Raw genomic sequence first — 6,020 nt, 5'->3', positions numbered from 1 at the left:
GAATATTTTATCACATAGCAACCAGTACATGTATTGATATGCAGTCCCTGAAATACAAGACCTTTATGAGAAACAGATGCTTAAATTTCGAAAGAGTGAATTTGATATTTAACTTTATCCAGAAACGGCAGAATCAGACTCTACTTTTACGGGTGTTCAAAATGTAAAGTTTTAAGTGTTTAAAATGTGTATTATATTAGGTATTATTTCCATTTAGAATAAGCCATGCTAAAAAAAAGGTTTTGCAAGAAAATACTGTAAATAGATTCATTATGTTAAATATGCTCATAACAGAAAAAGCACTTATCAATATTAAAAGTTTGAGTATTTACGCTAATTAATGTAAATTACCTTTGCATTCATCATGGTTTTTCAATAAAAATAACTACTCCCCATTATTGGAAATAGTTTGTTGTCAAAAAATGTTTTCTAGTAATACATGTACCTATTTATCAACTTAAACATGCGCTAAAAACGATACACTTTCTTTTCCTTCTGACCAACTAAGTGTAAGTTTTGTAAGAATCAGGCAAAAAATCAGAAACATGCAAGGCAAAACTCCACCGATCCAACAATATAATTTCACTCTCTCTATTTGAAAAGACCATTATTTGAACTCTGCATTACTAAATTTGATCAGAAATTTGCAATAAAATGTAAATTTCAGTGCAATTGTAATGAAATAATAACTTAATTTACCAATTTTTGAGATAGTCTTGTCTTTTTGCCTTGATTATGATGGTGCAAATAGTCAAATCAAATGACCTTTCCAAATGGCGGGTTTTTTTTTCATACCATATTTTACCCGCTGCCCGATTCTTACAGAGACTGACACTTAACTATATAATATGTATGTCCCTTAATGCGTTTTAAAACTAGTTTATACTATGATTGTACTGATGAAAATAATACATTTAGTTTTATTTTGTTACATTGTTACCAACTGCTTTAAAATACTATGTACATAAACCTTCGACATTCGACCTTATGTTCACTGTTTTAACTGATTAAAAGAATTAGATTATAGATATCTTTCATCAGAAAAGTATATGTTTCACTTTCCTGAATTGTAGCCCTAAGTAATGAATCATGATTTTACTAATATCTTTGTAAATTTTTAAATGTTATTTACTTGATTTAGTACGTGGGTTGAGATAACCGCCGTGCACCCCCGCCCCGACTTATCAACCAAAATATGATTTGCAGGTACCCTTATACCTCCCATTTAATAATATTTTTGTCGCCAAAAAATTAACTGAAGCATTTTTGTATTTTTTGGCTACTTTTTATACCTCGTTGAGGCAAAAATATCATTTTTTAAGTTTTTTTTATTCTTCGAACTTCTTTCTACAGAACGAAGAAAATAGACATATGTATGTATCATCATGTAGCCCAATGTCTCTGCTTTACAATGGTACAATGGTACCAAGAAAGTTGCGGTAACACTTAGGGTTATGGAATAAAATGGAAATATTGTACTCCTACCACGCCGAAAAATCACTTAAATTGACATATTTTTCAATGTCAAAACCCCTAAAGTATTATGCTTCAGTATTAAATGCCTTATTTGGTATTTTCTATTTAGTATTATTAAAATTCGTTTGATGATTTTTGGCGATTTTTGTAGTCACTCGATAGATAATTTAATTTCCTACATAAATAAACCAAGGAAAACTACTTTTCAAGAAAGGATTTTCAAAACATGTTGAAAATATTACCCCTACCCCTAGAAAACTGGTCTCAATATCAAACAGATTTTTTATTCACAGCATACTGACATTGTAGAATTCATATTTTAGGCATTAATTTTTAAGATCATGATGTTCTCAACACATCTGATCAATTCAGGCGTTTAGATTTCCTTTTAGTGTGACAATTACTATAAAATCGTAAAAAGGGGTATTTTCAGAATTTCAGAATTTTCTTCTACATCACCCGATATTTTGTTTTTTTCAAATTACCGTAGTTCAAAGAAGCTTTAGTGTGATATGGTTCATTAATATAGTGTCTTAGCTTCAAAATGAGCCCAAGTAATAAATATTTGAATTAAGTCAAGTGAGGTGAAGAATTGCTATCCCTACCCATGAAAAAAAAACCTCAACATGAACCCAAATGTTAATTGTTGATATTATAAACAGTGTACAATAGACATGTTGGGAACTATCGTTCTAATTATCGATGTATCCGACATATCTTATCATTTCAAGCCCGTATTTTTCAGTTTCAGTATGACAATAATGAGTTTTTCATGAAAAGGGGAATTTTTGGACATTCATTTTTCTTTCAAATACTTTACTTCAAATAAGCTTTTGTATATTCAAATACAATTATATAGTCTCTTAGCTTTCTAACGAGCCCAAGTAATAAATATTTAAACTTTTTCAAATCCAATTAGGTGAAAAATTGCTACCCCCACTCATGAAAAGAATAACCAAACATGAACCACAATCTTAATTTTTAGCACATAATTGATGTAAAAAAAAGACATGCCGGGTACTGTTGTTTTGATTAACGATATATTTAATATATTTACTAGTTTCAGGCGAGTTATTTTCAGTTTCAATGTGACAAAAATGAGGTTTTTTTTTATAAAATGGGGGATTTTTGGGATTTTCATATTTTCTTCCAATTTACCTGTAATGGGCAATGTTTTTCAAACACCCTACTTCAAACAAGTTTTTGTGTATTCAAACAAATTTATGTAGCATCTTACCCTTTTAATGAGCCAAGGCAATGCACAAGTAAACGTATTCCGGGTCATTTGTACGAAAGAATGGTACACCTACCCATTAAAATCTGCTCCAATGTGAAAGAAAATGATCGTTTATATATGTAACATACACGAACTGTACGCAATGTCTGTCTGGCATGTATTATGGAGATCTTCTTGTATCAATCACATTGTCAAGCAAAATTATGTTTTTATTGTCTCGAAGACGTCAAAATATTCAAAAGTTTAAGAATAAAACAGATTATCACGCACCTAAATCGTATATATATATATATATATATATATATAGAAGGGTCTGAAAAATTCCCAACGATGTTAGAACTGTCAAATTTGCGATGCAAATTTTTGGTCGTTCCCTCCGCGGGACTCGAACTCGTACCGCTGTGACATCTATGGCAACACCGCCTGCACTAAGTCCAGCGCCCTAGACCACTCGGCCAGCTAGGCTATATATATATAAATTTTAAATATCACAGTTTTACCATGATTTGATTTTGCTTGCTATCATTATTTTTTATACATATAAGGTTACAAAGAAATAACTACGATGAATGGTTGGCACAATATATCCAACACCATTTAAAAAATGATAATCTACCACATACGAATTCTTGGTTTTTCACGGAAATTTTAGTGGGTGTGGGGTACCATTTTTTCGCCAATATGGCTTGGAATACGTTAAAGTATGCATAGTCTTGACTCATTAGAATGCTTTGATGCTACATAGATGTATTTGTATATGCAAAAACTTGTTTGAAGTAGGCTAAATGAAAAATATACAAATTAACTTTGAAATGGAAGAACATATGAAAATCCGAAAATTTCTGTTTTTATGAAAAACTCATTATTGTCATATTGAAACTGAAAAAATATATGCCTGAAATGAGCTGGTATGTTGAATACATCGTTAATTAAAACACTACAACCCAACTTGTTTTTTTACATCGATTATGTGGTAAAAATTGGGTTCATGTTTTCATAGATAAGGGTGGCAATTTTTCACCTATTTGGAAAAAGTTCGAATATTTATTACTTGGGCTCAACAACTAAGACAGTATATAATTGTATTTGAATATAAAAAAAAGCTTGTTTGAAGTACGGTATTTGAAAGAAATTGCCAATTATAGGTGAAATGGAAGGAAAAATGAATATCCGAAAATTCATCTTTTTTATGAAAAACCCATTATTGCCATATTGAAACTGAAAAGTACGCCTCTGAAATGATAAGTTATGTTTACATATACATCGAATTGATAATTAAAACAATAATACCCAACATGTCTATTGTACACCGTTTGTGTGCCAAAAATTAACATTTTAGTTCATGTTGAGGCATTTTCTTTTTTCATGGGTAGGAGTGGCAATTTTTCACCTCAATATAGAGTAGCCCTAATAATTTACCTAGTTTGGTTTGCCAGTGGTGCTTTTATAAGATAACATCCACAAACATGTGTCAACAATGCATAAAACGAAGTTTCAAAACTTCAGACAATATTACAAGCAATAATGTCTATCATATCATGGCAAGAGCGTGATAATAAAATTTGTTACTATAAATTTCTATTTTAGTTAATGCGAAATTAGAACATAATATCGTACACCTAAGAACAATTCTATATAAAATCAGGTAGTAAATACCAAAGGCATATGAAAAACACAAATTGTTTTAGGTTGTTTTTCACTCCGGTTTTATTCAATATGAAATATCAGGCTCCATTTTAATATGAAATTTTGTTGCACATGTAAAAAGATATAAACAATATTGAATACATAAGTCATATTCATAGAGTTATCTCTCTTTTATTACTTTGTTACTTTTTTAAAATTTTACAGCAAGTTTTATTTATAAAATTATTTATTTAAATGTTATTTGATGGGTCCTTGGAGAAAAATCTACATTATTTGTTTTGTTTGGTTTACTATGCATTCAGAACACTAAAAACAAATTTAATACAGATAACTACTTGAATTTAAACCAAAAACTAGTAATTTCCCTTTTTACGTATACAATTTCATACTCAAAATATTTATGCTAGTTGTTCGTATGTGCGCCGTTCAAATGATGGATGCTTGCTGGTAACATATGCAATGGATTCCAATACATAAATACACTTGTAACATGCTAAAAAAGAATAAGGAAATAAAATCTGTACTTGAAACCAATCTGATTTAATCTAGTCATTTTTTGTTTTTATTAGCATTTTTATCTGAAGTGTGCTTGAAAATAATAAATGAATAACAAAAATGTTTACACAACTACCCTATTATAATTACAGGTTTGATTATTCGGTCAAACCTCATTTACGTGACCTTCCTCCCGAGAAAAAAACTTGGTGACATAAGACAGGTGATCTGGTTATCTTTACATGTAAGGCACTATACTGAAATATTTTATCAAGATTCTTCAGAGAGCGTATTAAATACTATCACGCGATCTACCAAGCGACAGGTTTATTTTACATAGAAGGCAATATATACGTATATTAAAATCAAGATTTTTTTTATATACAGTAAAACCTGTCATCTGACCTCTCAATAAAAGAAGCATGGTCATATACAGGTTAATTGTACATATAATGCATTACCTGGAAACATTTTGATCAACGCCTTGCAAGACAGATTTGACTGTGAATTAAAATATGTTTAGTAACGCCATGTTGGAACTTCTGGAACAGATTTCCCCGAGCACGCCATGTCAAACCTGTCAGTATAATTAAAACATCCTGATATATTAATTATTCAGATTGTATGAACTTTCTTCCATATAAATTCTTATAACAGTTTTTTTACCTTCTCGTTATATATTGTACTGTTTTCCTACACTGTCCAACAATCAGAACTACTTAGTTTTCTTTTTTCGTTATCGTTAAAAAAAACATACAGGGTTTTAACTTAACGGAAATACTCGAGTGGTTTCGATTGGATAAAAATAAATCGTTATTGGTCTGATTTCCACCACAAGTCGTAGCGCTAACCTTTCATTTCACGCCCACTATGTCAATGCTTGCAACCAATATAATGAAGTAGCTACGACCGTGCTTACAGGAGAAGCGACATTCATACTAAGTATTAAGCCGAGCCTTGTTTAATCAATTGTTCATATTAGACCATTCAATCATGACAAGTTTTTTGTCCAACGATACATTGATATGTTTTAAATTTCCTGGCACCTTTTAATTTTTTAGTCTTTATTAACGTCTACAGAGAGCCGATTAACCAAACTTATATTCGAATTCTTAAATCTTTTTCCACGTCAAAAAGGATAAAAATATCTATGAAATACCACAAC

At 30.5% G+C, this 6,020-nt stretch overlaps 1 long non-coding RNA gene across 1 annotated transcript; it reads right to left on the bottom strand.

Annotated features, from left to right (window-relative positions):
* Positions 1-4,350: 4,350 nt before the first annotated feature.
* Positions 4,351-5,607, bottom strand: LOC148606990 (uncharacterized). The gene is made up of 3 exons (XR_015915357.1): positions 5,522-5,607; positions 5,317-5,432; positions 4,351-4,853 (listed from the first exon to the last, which is right to left on the bottom strand). It is a non-coding gene; the product is annotated as an uncharacterized LOC148606990 (long non-coding RNA).
* Positions 5,608-6,020: the final 413 nt, after the last annotated feature.

Source organism: Perna viridis, chromosome 9 (genome assembly GCF_037379345.1).
Source record: "Perna viridis isolate PV_CMFRI_1.1 ecotype Kerala chromosome 9, ASM3737934v1, whole genome shotgun sequence".
Classification (NCBI taxonomy): Eukaryota; Metazoa; Mollusca; class Bivalvia; order Mytilida; family Mytilidae; genus Perna; species Perna viridis.
This window is presented reverse-complemented; position numbering and strand designations above follow the sequence as displayed.